Genomic DNA, 24,917 nt, shown 5'->3' on the forward strand with positions numbered 1-24,917 from the left:
ATGCCTTGGGAAAGGGTCTATGGGAACTCTTATAACCTTGAAGTATTCTTTTTATCTGTTCTCAGCAGATAGTTGAGAAGTATATAAGGTCCTGCTTAAACTAGTGAGGTGAGTACACTTTCTACCCCCTTCTGATGTCTATGTCAGAAGCTTTCTCTATCCTGTCACTTTAAATAAAATTTTGCACACAAAGTTCTGAGTGACTGAGACCTGTCTTTGGTCCCAGAGTTAAATCTTCTCCTTTGGAGACCACAAATCCAATGGCACTGTTCAGCATAAGCTATCAGCTTGGGGGCTTGTCTGTGATCTTCAAGACAAGGTAAGGACACTTAGAGCTCTAGTTCTTTTGTTCTCCTAGTAAAAACGTTTTCCACTTTACTAACTCTAGAAGTTGTGTCTAACTCTTTGCGACCCCGTGGACTGTAGCCCACCAGGCTCTTCCATCCATGGGCAAGAATACTGGAGTGGGTTGCCATTTCCTTCTCCAGGTGATCTTCCTGACCCAGGTCTCCTGCATTGCAGGCAAACGCTTTAATCTCTGAGCCACCAGGGAAGCCTGATTGGAAGCTAGAGACTCACAAAACAACCAGTGCAAAGCGAGAGTAGAGTCTGGCTTTTGCAGTTCTGTGGCGCCTCCTAATGCCCCAAAAGGGGAGCCTTTTAGGGGTTTATAGCAACCTGCCAGTGCTGAGAGGCACCCAATGTCCCTACAAGGGGAGCAGCCACAAATGGGCGGGGCGTGTGGACCGAATTTTCCTTTCTCAGTCACCTTTTCCCAGTCTCTTTGACCATTATAACTGTCTGGGGAGTTGAAACTACTAACCTAATCTGTCGAATCACAGACTTTCAAGGAACTTGCAATAGATACTGTTACTGTGTACTATTACTTAACCCCAAATTTGGATTGACAGTTATGAAGTACCTAGTCTTGCTAAAAGCCAAAATTTACATGTGGGTTGTCTTTACATGCGCTGCAGACAGGAGAACATTTGGGAGCTGGATGGAACTCTGGCTCCAGGAACGTCTCTCAGGCTGGAGGTCCCTCTCTTAGCTGCCTGCCTCAGGCAGCAATGACCTGAAAGTGAGTCCTTGTCATGGCCATACCTCTAGTCTATATGGATGGAGGCCCTGCTGATGATTATGAGATTTCTGAGGACACAGGTCAGGAATCCTGGGATCAGGTCAGATGGGAAAGGCAATGGGCTTCTTCCTTTGGTGTTACTGGCTCTTAGCAGACCACAGGAGGCTCTCTGGTGGCTTTTGTCTCATCTCCTTAGACATTCTTTCTGTGGAATCTGTGGAAATGAACTGGAAGGATTGGCCCTAATAGCTCGAGGACAAAAATCACTTTTTCCTCGCTGGCCAGCCCTTTACCACCTCTTTTGCTAGCACATATCACCCTGGGTGGCCTCAGAGGAGCAGAAAGCAGACAAAGGTTTTAATAGTGAGAAATTGGACATCAATTTGGGATGCCATCAGGTCTACCCCTGGTGCACCTCCACCCTGCCTCAGTTGTAGAACCCAGAGGAACGATAGTGAGACACCTGCGTTGGTAAGGGACAGGTTAACTCCAGCCAGGGAAGGAAGCTTAAGTGGAAGACATGTCTCCATCCCCATCTACAGCAGGGAGGGACACCTCTGGTAGAAAAAAGCCATGGCACTGGGTGCCGCTTTTTTCTATCTTACAGATGGTAGCTAACAGTTCCAGAACCACCCCTTTGAATTGATCTTGGAAAAACTGGCATAAGTTTGATCCCCAGAGTGTGAATAGTCCCTTATATACAGGCTTTCTTTGCTTTAAGAGAAAACCTCACCTGCCCAGAGAGACAATCCCTGCTGGGACAACATCTTATTAGTCAGTCTATCCTTGTCATTAGAGCTAATTTGAACACTCTCGGCTTAAATTTTAGCTATGAAACTATGACTATAAAAAGGAGAGATGACATTTTTGACACTGAATGGTCATGATATTCTTTAGACTCCTGAGAAAACTGGTTAACATTAAATCTTTTTGAAATTGCAAAACAGGTTCTTTTTGCACATGCAATTAGGAAAAAGCTGGCTTATTAAAACACTTTTTTTTGGAGCTCCAACCTTGCCTGAGAAACAAAAGTCATGCCTGGGGAAAAGCCTGAAGTTAACTCTTATCATGTCCTTGAGATACACAGCCACTCTGTCTGGGACTCCAGCCATGAGCAAATTCAAGCCAAAGGAAAAAAAAAGGGGAGCAAAGAGACATTTTAAATTTCAAGCAGAAAGCTGCGAGGTCTCTGTCCAGATTTATGTGTGTCTCCATCCTTGGATACCATTGCTAAAGGCTAATTGGTCAAGGAGCTCTATTTAATTGGCCTAAAGAGAAGTAATGGCTTACAAATCAATCAATTCTAAATTCAAGAAAATTAAACTAAAATGAATTTCAGGCTTGTGTGAACTGGGAAATATTCGCTATTGAATTGATTCCTGGTATTGAACGTTTGTTTGTTGATAATTAACATAGACATTATGAAGATACTTTTACTAATGATATCGCTTTGGGTGATTTATATAACCCAATCTACAAAATGATATGAAGTACAGTTCATGGTTGCTAAAAGAAAGTAGGATGTGTGTTTTCAATAAAAAGGTATAAAGAATGGAATTACATTCTATTAAGGAAAAAGGAAGTAAATTTGAACTTACAGGTAGCTGTTCTCTGAATGGGCAAATGAAGTGATAAATACAGAAAGTGTAAAAAAGGTTTGTGGTAAGAGAAAAAAGAGTTTTGTGCATGGTACAAGTTTCTTAAGACATTAAACTGCCTTTGAAGTCTTACTGTTACTTTGACTAGTTGAATAACTATTGTTTCACAGTGAATATGCTGCTGCTAAGTCGCTTCAGTCGTGTCCAACTCTGTGCGACCCCATAGACGGCAGCCCACCAGGCTCTGCCGTCCCTGGGATTCTCCAGGCAAGAACACTGGAGTGGGTTGCCATTGCCTTCTCCATTGTGTGAAAGTGAAAAGTGAAAGTGAAGTCGCTCAGTCGCGCCCAACTTGTAGCTACCCCATGAACTGCAGCCTACCAGGCTCCTCTATCCACGGGATTTTCTAGGCAAGAGTACTGGAGTGGCTTGCCATTGCCTTCTCCAACAGTGAATATAGGCTGGCATAAAACTGGAATTTGGTTTTCTCTCCCTGTTAAAAGAACGAAGTTTTCTTAAAATGTGGCTTTTGATAACAGACTATGGCACACACATAGACAAAGTTCATTCTGCTTCTACAAAATTAACCCCTTATCAGGGAATTTAAAATAGATAAACAATGGCTATAAACCAAGTAGCTGGGGCTATGAGAAATCCAAGATGGCTACTTGGCTTTTCCCGGATCCCTGACAAATCTCACTTTTATTTGATAAGATAAAGCTTTTTCTGGCTTCTGGGCTAATATCTCACAATGGAAAAAAAAAAAAATGGTTAAAATGTGTTTTCTGAAATCTCCAGTGACCGGGGCAACCACTTTGCTGGACAGGTCATAAAGACATTGGCAAAAAACTTCAGCAGCTTCTTGGAGACTATCGCTTTCACTAACGTCCTTGGTTGTCAGGCAGGGAAGACAGAACAAAGGGATCAGTTGCATGGAATTGAATAGACTGCTAAATATGATTACAATTCTCATGACTTTTTGTCTGACATATTACTGGCTTCTAATCTTTGTTTGCAGATATAAAGAGGCTCTTCTCCTCAAGTTACTGATGGTTTAAAACAATTTAGTGGTTTACACCCGTGGGTAAAATTAAAACATTTTTCTTTTCTCTCTGCCTTGCCCCTCCAGAAATTGGAGACACCTGGGCTCTGAACAGCTTTATCAAGGTAAAAAAGACTGTCTCCTGACATATACAGAAATCTCAAAGTATACTGCAGAGCTCTAAAAGAAAAACCCACCCAACTGATGTCAAGCCTATGGCATCTATTATGTTTCACTGAATACTAAGTTCTAGTTTTCTTAATTAAGGTCTGTATTTACTAAGACTCACTTCTTAGATAGTTTCTTGTGGTTATGTTACATTGCTAAGAGGTTTAATTAAGTTATTAAAAAGGACACTCTGAGTTTGTCTCTAAAGCTTATCTCAGTAACCAGTCTTTGAATAAAGATCAGATGCTCCAGAGTCTACAACCGGGAGATTAACAATAGGCTATAGTCATTTAATAAGTTAAGTCAGATGATCTGGAGATGTCACTGGGCTATACCTAATGGAAGACCTTAACTTAAGTTCTTATTTATGATTTTACTATTACTGCTAACTATATTGTTTCCTTCATTGCCTGCTTCAAAAAGTGTTGTCCCTTACATTATCAAGTGTGTGACTGAGGCACACAGTAATGATGGTGTACAGTTCCGTTTGAAATCCATAATTACAATGGTATGACTCTGTATATGAGAAGTAACAAGAGGGAACGTTTTCCTGGACCAAGAGACTAGTGAGACAGGTGCAGTCCAGAGACTTTTGCTACTCACAGGGCCTAGTCCAGTAACAGCACATTGAGTGGCCTACCAATGAAATCAACAGACTTGGGAATAAGCCTTCTCAGCACATGGGACAAGATGGTCATAAAATCCCCCCCAAACCATGGTCAACCTCATGGCCATAAAGGGGCCCTGCGACTGGAAACTGGCACTTGCCATCTGACTCTACAAAGATTAAATCATGGACACTACAGTCGCTGATCTTCAATATCCCCTGAATGGAATTCAGGGTGGAAATCAGACATTAGGCGCTCACTCTGTGCTCTAGAAAAATGATCAAAACAGGCCTTCAGACAGTTATATATTTTGAGATAAAGATTTTCTTGAGCCGAAATTCTTGCTTCTTCTTATACCTAGAAAAAAATGCTTAAATTGTTCGTGGTGACAACTCTTTGTCACAGTGGAGAGGTCTGACAGAATGTGTCCCCTGGAGGAAGGAATGCAAACCACTGCAGTATTCTTGCCTCGAGAGCCCCATGAACAGTATGAAAAGGCAAAATGGTAGGACACTGAAAGAGGAACTCCCCAGGTTGGTAGGTGCCCAGTATGCTACTGGAGATCAGTGGAGAAATAACTCCAGAAAGAATGAAGGGATGGAGCCAAAGCAAAAACAATACCCAGCTGTGGATGTGACTGGTGATAGAAGCAAGGTCCAATGCTGTAAAGAGCAATATTGCATAGGAACCTGGATTGTTAGGTCCATGAATCAAGGCAAATTGGAAGTGGTCAAACAGGACATGACAAGAGTGAACGTCAACATTCTAGGAATCAGCGAACTAAAATGGAGTGGAATGGGTGAATTTAACTCAGATGACCATTATATCTACTACTATGGGCCGGAATCCCTTAGAAGAAATGGAGTAGCCACCATGGTCAACAAAAGTGTCTGAAATGCAGTACTTGGATGCAATCTCAAAAACTACAGAATGATCTCTGTTCGTTTCCAAGGCAAACCATTCAATATCACAGTAATCCAAGGCTACGCCCCAACCAGTAATGCTGAAGAAGCTGAAGTTGAACGGTTCTATGAAGACCTACAAGACCTTTTAGAATTAACACTCAAAAAAGATGTCCTTTTCATTATAGGGGACTGGAATGCAAAAGTAGGAAGTCAAGAAACACCTGGAGTAACAGGCAAATATGGCCTTGGAATACGGAATGAAGCAGGGCAAAGGCTAATAGAGCTTTGCCAAGAGAATGCGCTGGTCATAGCAAACACCCTCTTCCAACAATACAAGAGAAGACTCTACACATGGACATCACCAGATGGTCAACACCGAAATCAGATTGATTATATTCTTCGCAGCCAAAGATGGAGAAGTTCAATAGTCAGCAAAAACAAGAGTGGGAGCTGACTGTGGCTCAGATTATGAACTCCTTATTGACAAATTCAGACTGAAATTGAAGAAAATAGGGGAAATCACTAGACCATTCAGGTATGACCTAAATCAAATCCCTTATGATTATACAGTGGAAGTGAGAAATAGATTTAAGGGCCTAGATCTGATAGAGTGCCTGATGAACTATGGAATGAGGTTTGTGACATTGTACAGGAGACAGGGATCAAGACTATCCCCATGGAAAAGAAATGAAAAAAAGCAAAATGGCTGTCTGGGGAGGCCTTACAAATAGCTGTGAAAAGAAGAGAAGCGAAAAGCAAAGGAGAAAAGGAAAGATATAAACATCTGAATGCAGAGTTCCAAAGAATAGCAAGAAGGGATAAGAGAGCCTTCCTCAGCGATCAATGCAAAGAAATAGAGGAAAACAACAGAATGGGAAAGACTAGAGATCTCTTCAAGAAAATTAGAGATACCAAGGGAACATTTCATGCAAAGATGGGCTCAATAAAGGACAGAAATGGTATGGACCTAACAGAAGCAGATGATATTAAGAAGAGGTGGCAAGAATACACAGAAGAACTGTACAAAAAAGATCTTGATGACCAAGATAATCACGATCGTGTGATCACTGACCTAGAGCCAGACATCCTGGAATGTGAAGTCAAGTGGGCCTTAGAAAGCATCACTACGAACAAAGCTAGTGGAGGAGACGGAATTCCAGTTGAACTATTTCAAATCCTGAAAGATGATGCTGTGAAAGTGCTGCATTCAATATGCCAGCAAATTTGGAAAACTCAGCAGTGGCCACAGGACTGGAAAAGGTCAGTTTTCATTCCAATCCCAAAGAAAGGCAATGCCAAAGAATGCTCAAACCACCACATAATTGCACTCATCTCACATGCTAGTAAAGTAATGATCAAAATTCTCCAAGCCAGGCTTCAGCAGTACGTGAACCGTGAACTTCCAGATGTTCAAGCTGGCTTTAGAAAAGGCAGAAGAACCAGAGATCAAATTGCCAACATCCGCTGGATCATGGAAAAAGCAAGAGAGTTCCAGAAAAACATCTAAAACATCTATTTCTGCTTTATTGACTATGCCAAAGCCTTTGACTGTGTGGATCACAATAAACTGTGGAAAATTCTTCAAGAGATGCGAATACCAGAACACCTGACCTGCTTCTTGAGAAACCTATATGCAGGTCAGGAAGCAACAGTTAGAACTGGACATGGAACAACAGACTGGTTCCAAATAGGAAAAGGAGTACGTCAAGGCTGTATATTGTCACCCTGCTTATTTAACTTCGATGCAGAGTACATCATGAGAAACGCCAGGCTGGAAGAAGCACAAGCTGGCATCAAGACTGCCGGGAGAAATATCAATAACCTCAAATATGCAGATGACACCACCTTTATGGCAGAAAGTGAAGAGGAACTAAAAAGCCTCTTGATGAAGGTGAAAGAGGAGAGTGAAAAAGTTGGCCTAAAGCTCAACATTCAGAAAACTAAGATCATGGCATCCGGTCCCATCACTTCATGAGAAATAGATGGGGAAACAGTGGAAACAGTCTCAGACTTTATTGGGGGGGGGGAGCTCCAAAATCACTGCAGATGGTGATTGCAGCCATGAAATTAAAAGACATTTACTCCTTGGAAGAAAAATTATGACCAACCTAGACAGCATATTCAAAAGCAGAGACACTACTTTGCCAACAAAGGTCCATGTAGTCAAGGCTATGGTGTTTCCTGTGGTCATGTATGGATGTGAGAGTTGGGCTGTGAAGAAAGCTGTGCACTGAAGAATTGATGCTTTTGAACTGTGGTGTTGGAGAAGACTCCTGAGAGTCCCTTGGACAGCAAGGAGATCCAACCAGTCCATCCTAAAGGAGATCAGTCCTGGGTGTTCTTTGGAAGGAATGATGCTAAAGCTGAAACTCCAGTACTTCGGCCACCTCATGCGAAGAGTTGACTCATTGGAAAAGACTCTGATGCTGGGAGGGATAGGGGACAGGAGGAGAAGGGGACAACAGAGGATGAGATGGCTGGATGGCATCACCGACTCAATGGACATGAGTTTGAGTGAACTCCGGGAGTTGGTGATGGACAGGGAGGCCTGGTGTGCTGAGATTCATGGGGTCGCAAAGAGTCGGACATGACTGAGCGACTGAACTGAACTGAACTGAACTGACAACTATTTTGGCTTATATGTTAATATCACAATAAGAGGCTAAAGCCTACTTGGACTAACTTAGACAACTGGCCACCTGGTTATAAGTGTCCCTAAAACATCTGTCTACATTGGGTTTCAGACTCAATCTTCTAAAAAGAAATGGTAAGATTTATTTTGTCTGTTATGGTTCAGGATGGTTCATGTTGTCACTCTTTCAACTACTTCTAATTGGGTTTGTTATACCTACATTCAAAATGTATAAGAACTCTCCAAATGGCTCCATTCTTATAAACAGGACAACCCAAGTGTTGACTCTATCTAGAACAGGATCAAAGTTATTACCAAATGTAACCAGAATCTTACTCTTGCTTAATCACTGATTGCAATAATTCTTTTACTGATTTTTGGTCTCTGTCTTTTAATCTGCTTGTCTAGTTCATTCTTTCTAAAGGATACAATGGCTTCCCAGACAAAGTAGCAGGGATGCAGAGATAAAAAATGGACTCCCCTGATATTCTAGATACAGATATCTGTTTTGGTCACAGATACAATCTTAGTTTACAAGCCCGCCTTGGTGGAAAACTATCTTGACTGTAATAATTGTAATCATCTTATTCTTGCTGTTTGCTCCTTATATCTGTAACTGTATAATGAACTTTGTATCTCAGTGTCTTGAGGCATTTAAGTTACAATGATTGTTCATGCCCCCACAGTTCCTGCTGCCTCCTCTAGCTATTACTCAGGGCTCCTGGATCAGAAACCCTCAATATGAGGATAAGGAGGATATGTTGCTTCAACAATTTAGGGTCTGTGCCCCTTACCAGAAGAAGTTATGGAATGATTTTTCCACCCTTTCCCTGGCAACCATATTCTCCTAAAGGCAAAAAGGGGAAATGAAACAGTTAAAGCTTAGGCAGGCAGTCAAAGGACCTTTAAGGAGGAGGTGAACATTCTCGCTCATGCTTTACTTAAGCCTTGTACAACAATTTATCTTGCCCGAGAACTGGCCTTTCTTTAGGTCTAGAACTAATGATCATACAGCATAACATCTTACTCATGGAAATGCTTTTCTTAGGGTCTATGTTAATTATTATAATTGTAACAAATTTTGCCTGGGAACCTGTTTCTCAAGACTTGTACCCCTGATTACACAGCAATAGTATATCTTGCCCAGAGACAGTACCCAGAACCTATTCTCCCCGGCTAATCTTGTACCAAACTTATCTCAGGATGTATGTCTTGGGAAAGGGTCCGTTGGAACTCTTACAACCTTGAGGTATTCTTTTTATCTAGTCTCAGAAGCTAGTTGAAACGGATATAAGGTCCTGCTTACACCAGTGAGGTGGGTACACTTTCTACCCCATTCTGATGTCTATGTCAGAAGTTCTCTCTGTCCTGTCACTTTAAATAAAATTTTGCACACAAAGTTCTGAGTGACTGAGACCCATCTTTGGTCCTGGAGTTAAATGTTCTCCTTCAGAGACCACGAATCCAATGACACCATTCACCATATGCTATCACATTGTTCCTCAGTAACTGGAACCCAAAGACTGGGGGCACTGTGGTCCTCTGCTACACTCCATAGAGTTTTGAAAAATGTCTTGAATGCATCTAACACAATGATGTAGATAAGACATCATACATTTTTTAAAACTAAGATTTCTTATTATTCATAGAAAAAATTGCATATAACATCAAATTTATTAGTAGGAAAACTAAACAATATGATTTAGAAATGCATCCTGATATTTATGGGCTTAAATATCACAGATGAATTTTCACATTTAAGAATGTGAAAATGCTGTTCACCAAATTATAGACTAAAAATCATATGAGGAAAGAAATGGACTAGGTTATATTGATTATACCCTCAGCATGGGTTTTAAAGAAAATACTGTGAATATTACCAGCTTGAAGCAAGCACAACTTGTTGCCTAGAAGAGACTTAGAGATGTAAATACAATGAATATTTTTATAATCTTTCCCCTTGAAACAACAGTTTTTAAAAAGAATTATCATATAACAAAGAGTCACATTTTAAGGTCACAAATCCATTTGTAAAAACCATAAGTTTAATATTTCTGTATCTCATCTTGCTTTTGTGCTCCTGTGCCCATGACAGCAGCAGGCGAGGAATGGAGTAGGGAGACAAATTTATAAATTGCCACATAAAAGTAATTCAGTCTCCTCCAAGTTAGTACGCCCCTTTCAATTAAACATTTGTTCTAGTCCAAGTTAAAATTTCTCTCAGGGAAAAGTTCACCCACCTCTATGGCTCCCCTCATCTCCTCATCCTCTGTGGACAGAGAAAGGATGTCAGCCAAGAAGGGGTTTGGGTCCATGTCATTCTATCCTCTGGGGGGCTTCCCAGGTGTCACAGTGGCAAAGAATCTGCTTGCCAAAGCAGGAGATGCAGGGGTTCGATCCCTGGGTTGGGAAGATCCCCTGGAGGAGGAAATAGTAACTCACTTCGATATTCTTGCCTGGAAAATCCCACGGACAGAGGAGCTTGGTAAGCTACAATCCAAGGGGTTGCAAAGAGTTAGACATGACTGAAGCAACTGAGCGCACACAACTGTCCTTCATCCTGAGGCTCTGGCCCTAGTCTGCAGCTGTTCTCTGGGGGGTGAGGCCAGTCCTGCTTCTAGTCATCACACTGCACATAATGCTGAAGACACTGGCTTTTATCACAGACTCCCTCACTAAGATGCCTTCACTCTCTGGTGATAAGTGGAAGCAGGACCAGCCCCAGTCAAACACAGCACTTCTCAACAGGTTGCTCGAAAGTGGGAACAAGCTTCAGTACTCCTGAACTGAGCCTTTTTCCTTCTTCTCAGAAATAAGTAATGCTCTAAGACACACCTACTTCATTTTCCAATGTGAATTCCCTTCAGGAGACATTTAATTGGTACTTTTATGCCAAGCGCTGTCACATATTTCATTTAGTTTCTCTGGTTAATATAATAAATGTGTGTAGAGCTCTTAGTTTAAAAGTTCTGCAATGCTGGGAACTGTTCTCTCCACTCTCTATGCAACTTCACAAGACCCCACTCCAGAGAAGCTCTGAGACTGATCCTTTGCTGTTTATTCAAGTAAAAACTCTCATGAAAATTGAGGTTACAGAATTTGTTATCTATTATTTTACAGGTTGCATACAATTGTATTTGTTCTCCTTGGTTCATATGTTTCGGGGAATGTAAAGAGATTTCAATTATCGTAACTAGCTATGTTGCTCTGTATGTTAACTGTTTGGGGGGAATTTGTTGAAACTTCCTTTTTGCCTATTCTGTGACCAAATTTTATAAATTTTCCATATGTTCTTGAAAAGACCATGACTTGCCTTTTTATTGAGCACAGGAGCCAACTTGTTAACAATATGTATTAATAAAGTCATCTGAAGCTTACTAAATGTTCCTGTGTAGAAAAGTGTTAAAATAACCTGTTAAGGGTATAGATTTGTTAAACATAATACATGTGAGTTTCCAAAATAAAATAACCTATTTGAAGAAACTTTTTAACTAAGAGCTGTACACACATTTATTATATTTATTAACCAGAGAAACAAAAATGTGATAGCACTTGGTATAAAAGTACCAATTAAATGTCTCCTGAAGGGAATTCATGTTGGGAAATGAAGTAGGTGTGACCTAGAGCATTATCATTAGCCAAAAAGGCCACCTTTGAAAACCATGGCTTAATAACAGTCCAAAATGGCCTAACCTTGATATCTGTGCATTACCGAAAGATTTTATCTAGATGTCAATTCACCTAAAACGGCTACTGCTCCCAGGGCATACCATGGGTATGCCATTTTAGTTCTGTGTCTTCTGACAAAGTCTTATTTGAGTCCAATAAATTTCAAGGAATCTTTTGGTACAAGATATAAACTTTCAAGACTTAAGCATGTCAAAGCAACTTTTGCCAGCTATTTGATAGAGTCCCAGGGAAATTGAACTTCAAGGGATTTTTTTGATTTTGTTTTTCTAGGTTTTGGGGCTTTTTTGTTTTTTGTTTTGATCATCAGGTTTTACTGATACAAACAGGGTAGCTGGCAATGAAAGACTATCAGCAGACAATTAGAGAGACATATATTTTAAAGGTCATTTTTTTCATTTGTTTTCTCTGTAATAAATGGCACAGCATTAAGACACTAGGATTTTAAGCAGGCCTTTCGGGGTCACTGCAACATGTAATTGGATGTCCTGATATTTGGTTGAGGGGTGGGAAGGCCCTAGTGTTTTCCTTTAATATTCTATTCTATCAATTCATAGACTATCATAGGACTTGAAACTTAAATATTTTGTCCCTTTGCTAATGGTTCTGTTGTTATTCTGTGCAGATGGGAAATAAAACACTTCTTAAGTCATGGAAGACAAATTAGTTTTTCTCTAATGAATAAAGAGAATTTCAGTATCTGACATACCATATAGAATAAAGGGCAGGCAGTTTTTTCTAATGTGCACACATTCGCATTCTAGAGCCCTTTCTGACTAGTTCCCTTGAACTAACGAAGAGAAATATGGCATTCAGTTATGTTTTTGAATTCACTCCCTTTTAGACAGCATATGACTCCAATAAGATAGCAGTAGGATCAAGAGTCCAGCGTTCTTGTCTAGACAAGGCCATTGGAGGTCATAAATCATGACTATGGGATTGCTCTCGTTGTCCATCCAGGTGGAGTCCAGCTCTCAAATGGCCCAGAAGCCACTCTGACAGTCTTCTCAAAGAGGCCTCACTAGCAGAAATCAAAGTTTAAAGAGGTGGTAAAGTGTTTTTATGTGAGGAAGTCCCTATGTAAATTCCAAAAACAAAACTGGGATGAGAGTGTATTTACCAATATGGTTCAATGGCCAGCCTTAATTTCAGAAAAAGGATGTTTCATTATTAGCCAAGCCTATTTTTACCAGCAATGTTTTCCCTATTTTACAAACTTGGTGACGGGGTAGAAGTGAGATGTTAGGAAGAAATTGTTAGCTAGAACTGGCTCGTTTTTCTGAGGGTTTAAACTACATACCTCCTGTGACAATAAAAGCCAATATCAGATGTAAGTCTTCTCTATTATTTGAATGATGTATTTTTCTTCTTTATCCACTAGAATGGGAAAGGATGGATGTTGCTCCAAAAGAGTTCCCTCTGGTGCTGTTATTTTAAGCTATTTTTTACCTTCTTTAGATAGACTATGACCTGCCATATCCCTTTAGGCTTCACGTGTACACTTGGTGCTTCCTTGATGCTTGGGGGTAGAGAGGGTGACAAGAAGTAACAGAATGAGCAAGTCTCACAGTTACAATATTTTCTATTGCTTTTCCATGAAATAAATAAGTCTTACTTTTGTTCAAATTTACTTTTTTCCATATCTAGCTCAAGTTCAAACATTAGGTAGTCAGACTATAAAACTTAGCGCGCGCACACACACACACACACACAAAATATATATATATATGGGGAAAGATAGTCTTTGTAAAGGGACATCAAATCTTTTTTTTTTTAATTTTAATTGGAGGCTAATTACTTTACAATATTGTGGTGGTTTTTGTGATACATTCACATGAATCAGCCATGGGTTTACATGTGTTCCCCATCCTGAACCCCCCTCCCACCTCCCTCCCTATCCCATCCATCACGGTCATCCAGTGCACCAGCCCTGAGCATCCTGTCTCATGCATCAAACCTGGACTGGCGATCTATTTCACATACGATAATATACATGTTTCAATGCTATTCTCTCAAATCATTCCACTCTCGCCTTCTCCCACAGAGTCCAAAAGTCTGTTCTTTACATCCATGTCTCTTTTGCTGTCTCGCATATAGGGTCCAGCAATCCCACTGCTGGGCATACACACTGAGGAAACCAGAATTGAAAGAGGCACATGTACCCCAATGTTCATCACAGCACTGTTTACAATAGCCGGGACATGGAAGCAACCTAGATGTCTATCGGCAGATGAATGGATAAGAAAGCTGTGGTACATATACACAATGGAATATTACTCAGCTATTAAAAAGAATGCATTTGAATCAGTTCTAATGAGGTGGATGAAACGAGCCTATTATACAGAGTGAAGTAAGCCAGAAAGAAAAACACCAATACGGTATATTGATGCATATATATGGAATTTCGAAAGATGGGGACATCAAATCTTAAAGGTGAAATCGGACATCTTATTCCAAACAGCACATTTTAATTTTTTTTTAATGGGATGCTTTTTTCTCACCTCTTGAGAATTATAGAATGCTGTTCACCATGCCATTTCTCCTTCTATTGCTTGCATTTTTATTGTCAGGTGAACTTGTTTGTCATTAACTAAATCAGGCAAAGCTATGGTTTTTCCAGTAGTCATGTATGGATGTGAGAGTTGAATTATAAAGAAAGCTGAGCACTGAAGAATTGATGCTTTTGAACTGTGGTGTTGGAGAAGACTCTTGAGAGTCCCTTGAACAGCAAGGAGATCCAATCAGTCCACTAAAGGAAATCAGTCCTGAATATTCATTGGAAGGACTGATGCTGAATCTGAAACTCCAATACTTTGGCCACCCGATTCGAAGAACTGACTCATTTGAAAAGACCTTGATACTGGGAAAGATTGAAGGCAGGAGGAGAAGGGGGCGACAGAGGATGAAATGGTTGGATGGCATCACCAACTCAATGGACATGAGTTTGAGTAAGCCTTGGGAGTTGGCGATGGTCAGGGAAGCCTGGCGTGCTGCAGTCTATGAGGTCACAAAGAGTTGGACACGACTGAGTGACTGAGCTGAACTGAACTGAAATCAGACAAGATGAGAATGCTTATTATTTAAGCATAGGCCTGTAAACATTACTGGGTTGGTGGGAAGAAGTACCAATATATTGTGCTTATTCTAGATTTCTTTCCTCTAGAGTGCAAACGGAGAAGGCAATGGCACCCCACTCCAGTACTCTTGCCTGGAAAATCCCATGGACGGAGGAGCCTGGTGGGCTATGTTCCATGGGATTGCTAAGTGTCGGACACGACTGAGTGACTTCACTTTCACGTTTCATTTTTATGCATTGGAGAAGGCAATGGCAACCCACTCCAGTGTTCTTGCCTGGAGAATCCCAGGGATGGGAGCCTGGTGGGCTGCCATCTATGGGGTCACACAGAGTCGGACATGATTGAAGTGACTTAGCAGTACAATGTAAAATATGTTTTTTGCAATCACAAAATATGACTATCTACAAGCAGGTTCTGGAGCACCATATTCAAGAGTGTGCAGAAAGCAGCTTCATGGGGGAATGGTTTCTTCCCACTTAATAACCATTTCTGCTAATTTAAGGTTAATTCAATTTACACAAGAAAAGAAACCAAAGTTTGGCTATGGAGTCAACTGCTTTATCAGGGGAGAAGTTATCTGCTGTTGAAAGACCAAAAATGGAGCCTGGTAGCAGAGGGTGAATGAGACAGGTAAAATTCTGGAGTTCTAATTAGGACATGAATACTGAAATACAGATGATATAAATTCTCACCTACATTCTTTGAGAACAGAATCATAGATAAATCATTTTTGCACCTGCTTTAATGCCTCCCCCCAGGTGATTTTATCCGTTCCCATGACTTTAAATGCCAGTGTATATTCTGCCAAGGAATGTATGGTGACGGTGGTTTAGTTGCTAAGTAATGTCCAACTCTTTGCGACCCCATGGACTGTACCCCACCAGGTTCCTCTGTCCATGGGATTTTTCCAGGCAGGAATACTGGAGTGAGTTGCCGTTTTCTTCTTCAGGGGATATTCACAACACAAGGATTGAACCCCCATCTCTTGCATCGCCTGCTTAACAGGCTGATTCTTTACTACTGAGCCACCTGGGAAGCCCCAAGGGCTGAATATTGGCATTTAAATGCTTTACTTCAAATTTGCATACGTAGGCTCCCCACTTTGCTGAGCTCCATGCTAGTGTGTCTAAGTGGCTGATCAGCATATTTAACAGGACTCTCAAAAGTAACATGCTCAAAACACAATCCTTGATTTCCCCCCCTGAAAACCCGCTTCACACAGTAATTTCCATTCCTAACATAAAGTGAAAAGTAAAGTCATTCAGTCGTTCTCTTTGTGACCCCATGGACTGTAGCCTGCCAGGCTCCTCCATCCATGGAATTCTCCAGACAAGAATACTGGAGTGGGTTGCCATTTCCTTCTCCTCCTGTACGTAAACCACCACCCAATTTACTGAAACCCCAGATATAGATGTCAGCCTCATTCGGCCTTCTCTCTTGTATCATCGTCCGCTCATTCAGTTCATCAGCAAATTCTATTAGCTGTATCTACAAATAGTACTCTGGCCCACCCACTGTTCCCCACATCCATTACCACCATCTGCACCCAGACATCATGACTTGCCTCTTCCACTGCAGCAGCATAACTGGTCCCCCACTTTGACTTTTGACCTGCCAAAAACTGTTTCAAACACTGACTTACAGAGTAAACTGAATAATATCATTGCACTGCTTTGTCATTACAAACAGGAAAAAAAACCAACTCATCACCCTCATCTAGAAACCCTTACCTAATCTAGCCTGGACCAATTCCCAGGAAGTGAGACCACCAGGTGGGACTGACAGCACAAGTTGGTGGGGAAGCAACCTAGCTTTTAAAATTCTTTACAGACCTTCAGTGAGAGAGAATGTGCTGAGGGAAAGACAGTGTGTAGCTCATTCCCAGATACTTTTCTAAGGATAGGAGATTTTTCTTTTATAGCACAATCAACTTGAGAGGAAAGAAATTCTTAAATTAATTCTACCTTAATGCAAAAAATCTAAACAGCTGAATTGTAATTCTTCTCTGGCTCTGAGCATAGGGTCATGATGGGGATCCACCTGGAACTATCCTGCAACCCAACAGCATGAACCCCCACCTTCCTTCATTCTAGAATGTTACCTCTGACTTGTGACTTCATTCCTAAAACTGCCCTCCTACAAAGAACCTGTGAGAAGATCTGCCTTAGCATTTCATTTCTCTGTAGTGTCCCCATCACCACCATAAATCAGTTTGTATTTTGCTGAAAGTTTGCCAAGGCATCATCCAGGGAGCTCTTACTAATATTAGCTGTAAATCCTCCTGCTCTTAATCAAATTCTCAAATGGTTTATTGCCTGAACTATATACTGCATGTAGCCTAAAACATTCAAGTTTTAACCAAACCCAGACCAATAGTGGAAATTTTTAGAATATGGCTGTGATGTGCATTCATTCATAGCCGTTGCAGTGCTGCTTCTGAGAAGTTTCAATGGTGGTGTGAGTTTCTCAAGGGTTGCAATACTCTCTCCTCTAAAGTAATCTGAAACATCACTGATGAGTCACTTGCAAGAGTATAAGTCACAGCAAACATTATTCTTAAAGAATATATTAGTCCACCAGGGCTGCTGTAACAAAATCCCACAGACTGGATGACTTAAACAACAGAAATCTCTTTTCTCACAGTTCTGAAAGCTAGAAGTCTGAGGCCAGATGTTAGCCAGATTGTTTTTTGGAATGACATCTCTTTATGACTATTTGTTGGAAGGACTTTTGCTGAAGCTAAAGCTCCAATACTTTGGCCACTTGATGCAAAGATCTGACTCACTGGAAAAGACCCTGATGCTGGGAAAGGTTGAAGGCAAAAGGAGGAGGGGGCAGCAGAGGATGAGATGGTTAGCTTGTAGCACCAACTCAATGGACATGAATTTGAGCAGATTCCAGGTGATAGTGAAGAACAGGGATTTCTGGCATGCTGTAGTTCATGGGGTCACAAAGAATTGGACACAACTTAGCAATTGAACAACAGCCTCTTTCTGCTTTGCAAACAGTATCTTCTCACTGTATCCTCAATGGCCCATCCTCTGTGCACCTCCAGAAAGATCTAATCTCTGATTCTCTTCTTCTTATAAGAACCCTAGTCCTAGTGAGTTAGGGGCCCCACCCATATTATCTCATTTAAACTTAATTACTTACACTGGGTACACATATGTTGACACATGAATTAGAAGGGAGGGGCATGATTTAGTCCTTAAAAAAAGATATTAGCAGTATTAAGAGAGGTGTCTTAACAGAAATGTCTAGTTAATCCCAAATAATCCAACACAGCTGAACTATAAAAAAATGGTGTCACAAATGTGGGGGTCATGGAAACTGAGATGAACTCAGTTCAGTTCAGTCACTCAGTCATGTCTGACTCTTTGCAACCCCATGGACTGCAGCATGCCAGGCCTCCCTGTCCATCACCAACTCCTGAAAGTTGCTCAGACTCATGTCCATCAAGACGGTGATGCCATCCAACCAGCTCATCCTGTCGTCCCCTTCTCCTCCTGCCTTCAATCTTTCCCAGCATCAGGGTCTTTCCAATGAGTCAGTTCTTCACATCAGTTGGCCAAAGTATTGGGGTTTCACCTTCAGCATCTGTCCTTCCAATGAATATTCAGGACTGGACTATATGGACAGAATTATAAATCTAGATGATGGCAGTCAAAACAAAACACATCAAATTTTCAGCTTTAAACAAAAGAATATGCTCTATTTTTACTGCTAAAATGAAGTCTGATTATAAAGTAGGTACAAAATTAAGTACATGAGGATGTAGAGTTTTACTTTTCCTTTTCTTCAGAGATAAGAGGGTCTGTAAGAATAATTTACTAAATAGCACTCCAGTATCTTACTAATTAAAGAGTGACTCAGGCCATGCGTTTACATTCACAGAACTTCTAGATGTCTCATAAGTCAACACATCACGTAAACAACACTGTTTTTGTCCTGAATTAGGTAGGTGGAACATTGACAAAATTATGCTTTATAACCTGCGCTTCACTTCGAGTATCTTGAGCAAGGGATGCTAGCTGGCAACTGTTTTCCCTTTGTTGATTCTGTGGTATAACCTAACTGTTCAACTATACAGTAACTCTAACAATATCCAAAACTACTTCATCAAATTTATGAGATCACTAGAGCTTTGCAAGCCTTATCTCTTTTAATTGAAGTCAAATAGCTGTTTCTTCAACACTAAGAGTTGCCCACCTAAAATCTGTGACCTAATTTGCTTAGTTAATGAGAACAGTATGTCACAGTAGATGGAAAAAATCTGAAAATGAAAGCAGCAAATATAACTGAGCTCTCTTTCATGGGAGGGATTCTCTGAAACACACTTCGGACACCACTGATAAAAAGGAGGTAGTTTAGTTTTCACTAACACTTCCGGCATGTGTGTTCTTACATGTATAAACAATGAGACCAATATATAAAGTTAGTCATAATTGAGACTGTTTACTTGTTTAATTCCACTCTTACACACAAGTTAATGTTATAGCTGAAAACTGGCATATCTAAAGATGGCTACTAAAATAACCCAGGCTTCAGATAAGAACCTGGAGCTAAGGAAGGTATATAGTATTTGCTTAAGATAGAATATTAAGCCTTTCACAAAGCTATGCTAAGACAAGTCATTTTTCACTTGGAGGCTTATTGAGGTTCCCTGGAGCACTCTGTAAGTAAAATAAGGCCTCAAATGTCTGTGAAATCATGAACCTTTTCACACATTAATTTGCAGGAGGATAAATAAATTCCTGAATCTGAATCTAGGTTCTTCTGCTGTCTCTGGAATGCAGTGCCAGCTTTACTTCCTAGCAGATCATTTCACCAGCCACTGTCAACAAACACTGTGGCCTTTTATGTGCCAAACACTGCTCTGGCTGTTGCAGCCGACAGCCTGGAAGAAACAGATGATAAATAAGTGAAAAGGAAGACTAAATTCCAGATGGTGATTTTATTCAATGAAAGAATCGAGGAGAATAATGAGTTCAAGAGTGATGGGGAATAAGGACCATACTATAAATAGGGTGGTCAGGAATGCCCTCTCTGAACGTGACACTTAAGGGGTAAACTGAAGGGGAAGGAACCATGTAGTCTATTCAGGTGAAGACATAATGGAAGGGTATTTCTAAGCTGTTGAAAAGTCCTGAAGTGAATACAAATATGGTGTTCTTTTTTTTTAATTGGAGGATAATTGCTTTACAATGAATATATATATATCCCCTCCCCGGTGAGCCTCCCTTCCACCACCCCAACCCACCCCTCTATGTCATCGCAGAGTACCAGGCTGTGTTGTATAACAGCTTCCCACTAGCTATCTATTTCACACACGATAGTGTATATATGTCAATGCTACTCTCTCAATTCGTCCCACCCTCTCCTTCCGTCACTATGTCCACAAACTTTTCTCTAAATCTGCATCTCCATTACTTCCCTGAAAATAGGTTTATCAGTACTATTTTTCTAGATTCCTTATAGATGTATTAATATGCAATATTTGTTTTTCTCAGTCTGACTTATTTCACTCTGTACGACAGGATCTAGGTTCATCCACCTCCCTACAATGATTCAGATTCGTTCTTTTTTATGGCTGAGTCATACTCCATTGTATGTATATGTACCACAACTTCTTTATCCATTCATCTGTCGATGGACATCTAGGTTGCTTCCTTGTCCTGGCTGTTGTAAACAGTGCTACTGTGAACACTGGGGTACATGTGACTTTTTGAATTGTGGTTTTCTCAGACATACATGGTGTTCTTGGGGAACACCAAGGGGGCCCATGTGACTCAGAGTACAAAGCAAAAGTGGTAGGAAAGTAGCTGAGGTCAGGGAGCTAATTTGCCAACAACTGACCCACTCCTAATGCCTACAGGTAGAAAGGACGCTACAGAAGAATATGTATAATTTCCTATCTAGGAACACAGAGAACCAAAACTAGAACTTCAAGGGCAGTGGAAGAACAGGATGACTTCCTCTGTGCTCCCCTAATATTATAATTATTTTTCTTTTCACAGCAAACTTTTTTTTCCTAAGCAAGGGCCAAAGACCACATACATGGTAAATGATAAATATTTTCGGCTTTGTGGACTACAAAGTCCCAATTGCAGCTATCCAACAATGCTTTTAAAGAATAAAGTTAGCCAAAGACAATACATAAATCAATGAAGGTGACTATGCTCCAATAAACTATATTTACAAAAACAGGTATGGGCCAGATTTGGCCTGAAGGCCACTTCTAGAGTCTCTAAAGAATTTCCCATCTGTGCAGCTCATATCTACATCAAAAATATGATCATTCTAACATAATGTCTCTTTAAAAAGACTAGGATACTTTTATTGTCCAGTGCTAACTGGAAAATAAATACTTTATGAAAGATTTGGGTTCCAAATATTTAATAGTTAAATTAATCTGCACATCCTCAACTGATAAACGGTATCAAGAAGGCCTCCCACACTGTGTTTTCATTATCTCACTCTGCTCATCATTCATACAGATTGCTTCTGGGTCATTTCATCCTTCATTTCAAAATAACTCTTGATACTAGGCAATCGGCCATTAATGCAGCACATATATCTTCCTGAAGTCTAGATGAAGAATTTAATGAACTTACAGGACACAAAATAATCACCAGTAGAATACATTTTTCCTAAATATGTTATTACCAGCAACTTAATGGTAGGATATTTCCATATATGCTACATATTGGGGGGTATTCTACCAGATTCTATGGTAGACTAAAAAAAGAACTAGAAAATTCATCATTATTATGTTATTATATCTCATTACACTCCAAACTTGATTTAAAAGCAGCCAGGAATCAACACTGGGTAACCAATGGTATGTCACGTACTGTCTCTTTTACCCTAACAACTTGCTATATTTTATAATTCCCATTACACAGATGCTAACATCAAAGCTGACTGAGATTACATTAAATATTACACAGAAGTGGTATCAGGATTGAAATTCACATTTGTTAGACTTCAGTCCATTACACTCCAATGTACTCAGAATATGAAGAAACTCTGCATGACAAACTTGGATGAATTTATTTCTGCTGAAATGAAGCTGACTCAGGTTTTGAAAGAAAACTAAGAGACCAAAATGACTCATAAATCTACTCTGACTGGGGAACCCTATTCTGATAAGGGTATAATCATTCAAAGCATTTTGGATTTTTTTCTTTTGTATACAAACAAAATGGTAAATAAGACACATACTGAAAAGCCAGTTTTACTCTTTCACAAGCTTAATTTCCCCCTGTTTAAATGCAATATAAATAAATTTAAAGTAATATAATTCAACCTGAACATACAATTTTTCCCTAATACTTCTCTCTAAATTACTTATAGCTATTTCCACATACCTAATCCACAATGAGAGGACAAAAATTCGTCAATATTAAATATACTCAAAAGAAAAAGTCGCAGGCATGGTAAGTACAAGAGCTCAGAAAATGACTCAAACAACAACAGTATTAATAAAATAACTTAGCATTCTAAGATGACTAATTTAAGGGAAGATATTTATTTAGAGGTAAAAGTTCTGGTATATCTTGCTTTTTTAAAGTATGTTTTCTGCATCAATGTTAGAAGCATAGCAAGTATGTTAGAAGCAAACATTTAGAAAACATTTTTACACTGGGCCAAATAATAATACTTTCTAGCGATTTCATGACTTTGGTAGAAAGTTAAATTCATTTAAAAAATACTATCTCCAAAATCTGATGAGGGAACATTTCATGAAAAGATGGGCACAATAAAGAACAGAAATGGTATGAACATAACAGAAGCAGAAGATATTAAGAAAAGGTGGCAAGAATACACAGAACCATACAAAAAAGATATTAATGACCCAGATAACCATGATGGTGTAGAGCCAGACATCCTGGAGTGTGAAGTCAAGTGGGCCTTAGGAAGCATCACTATGAACAAAGCTAGTGGAGGTGATGGAATTCCAGTTGAGCTATTTCAAATCCTAAGAGATGATGCTGAGAAAGTGCTAGACTCAATATGCTAGCACATTTGAAAAACTCAGCAGTGGCCATAGGACAGGAAAAGGTCTGTTTTTCATTCCAACCCCAAAGAAAGGCAATGCCAAAGAATGTTCAAACTACTGCACAATTGCACTCATCTCACATGCTAGCAAATTAATGCCCAAATTCTCCAAGCTAGGCTTCAACAGTACATGAACTGAGAACTTCCAGATATTCAAGCTGGGTTTAGAAAAGACAGAGGAACCAGAGATAAAATTGCTAATATCCATTGGATCATAGAAAAAAACAAGAGAATTCCAGAAGAACATCTACTTCTGCTTCATTGACTACGCTAAAGCCTTTGACTGTATGAATCACAACAAACTGTGGGAAATTCTTCGAGAGATGGGAATACCAGAACACCTTACCTGCCTCCTGAGAAATCTGTATGCAGGTCAAGAAGCAATGGTTAGAATGAGCCATGGAACAATGGACTGGTTCCAAATTGGGAAAGGAGTACGTCAAAGCTGTATATCATCCCCTGCTTATTTAACTTACATGCAGAGTACATCATTCGAAATGCCAGATGGATGAAGTACAAGCTGGAATTAAAGACTGAAGAGAGAAATATCAATAACTCCAGATATGCAGATGACAACACCCTTATGGAAGAAAGTAAAGAGGAACTAAACAGCCTCTTGATGAAAGTGAAAGAGGAGAGTGAAAAAGCTGGTTTAAAACTCGACATTCAAAAACTAAGATCATGGAATCTGGTCCCATCACTTCATAACAAATAGATGGGGAAACAATGGAAACAATGACAGATTTTATTTTCCTGGGCTCCAAAATCACTGCAGATGGTGACTGCAACCATGAAATTAAAAGACGCTTGCTCATTGGAAGAAAAGCTATGGCCAACCTAGACAGCATATTAAAAAGCAGAGACATTACTTTGCCAACAAAGGTCCGTCTAGTCAAAGCTATGGTTTTTCCAATAGTCATGTACGGATATGAGAGCTGGACCATAAAGAAAGCTGAGCACCAAAAAGTTGATGCTTTTAAACTGTGGTGTTGGAGAAGACTCTTCAGAGTCTCTTGGACTGCTTGGAGATTAAACCAGTCAATCATAAAGGAAATCAATTCTGAATATTCATTGGAAGGACTGATGCTGAAGCTGAAACTCCAATACTTTGGCCACCTGATTCAAAGAACTGACTCATTGGAAAAGACCCTGATGCTGGGAAAGATTGAAAGCAGGAGGAGAAGGGGATAACAGAGGATGAGCTGGTTGGATAGCATCACCTACGTGATGGACATGAGTTTGAGCAAGGTCCAGAAGTTGGTGAAAGACAGGGAATCCTGGCATGCTTCAGTCCTTAGGGTCACAAAGAGTCAGACACAACTGAGCAACTGCACAATTATAAAGATGATGGGGGGAAGGTGGAGAAAAAGAGAAAGAAAGAGAACCAAAAGTTAATCTTCAGTATAACAGGTACTATCCTGAATTTTGCCTCTGAAACATGTGCTTTTACACCTAATCTTTTTACCTGAGTAATTTTTTATTGATTCTGTGTTGAAGTTATATTATTTCCAATATGTTGATTAAGGGATATATTAAAAGTAATTTTGTCTGTTTTTCTGTACTTGTTGGTTACCAGAAATTTTCAAAATTCATTCACAACTGATCATAGATTTTTTTCCTACCTAGTCCACAGATAACTTCACAATTATTCTCAACCACCCCAACTTGCACCATTACCAGCTTGAAGTTGGCACTGAAACAAAGCTCATTTCCTATTGCAGGAGATGGTTCATGGTCATCACTGACTCTAGAGAAGAAATGGAGAAGAAATCCCCAGGTAATTCGGTTTATTGGTTTGTACTCCCTCTGCCACCACATGTGAATCAATTCAGAGAGACACTGCAATACATCCTATTCTTAGAGGAAGGGCAGGGCCCAGCACCAGTGCTGATTGAGTGGTTATGACATTTAGAAAGTAGAAAAACTCTTTTGAACTAAACATCATTTCTTTTGCATTTGAGAGGAAAATGAGGTGCACAGAGGTTAAGGAATTTGTCTTAAGTCTCAGAACTGGTGACTGCTCAACTAAATACTCTAAGTGGTTCCAATTTGCAAGCA

The 24,917-nt window shown here is 40.0% G+C and overlaps 1 long non-coding RNA gene across 1 annotated transcript; it reads left to right on the forward strand.

Annotated features, from left to right (window-relative positions):
- Nucleotides 1-188: 188 nt before the first annotated feature.
- Nucleotides 189-24,917, forward strand: LOC123331224. The gene is made up of 3 exons (XR_006547762.2): nucleotides 189-319; nucleotides 22,155-22,237; nucleotides 24,486-24,917. It is a non-coding gene; the product is annotated as an uncharacterized LOC123331224 (long non-coding RNA).

Source organism: Bubalus bubalis, chromosome 22 (genome assembly GCF_019923935.1).
Source record: "Bubalus bubalis isolate 160015118507 breed Murrah chromosome 22, NDDB_SH_1, whole genome shotgun sequence".
Lineage (NCBI taxonomy): Eukaryota > Metazoa > Chordata > Mammalia > Artiodactyla > Bovidae > Bubalus > Bubalus bubalis.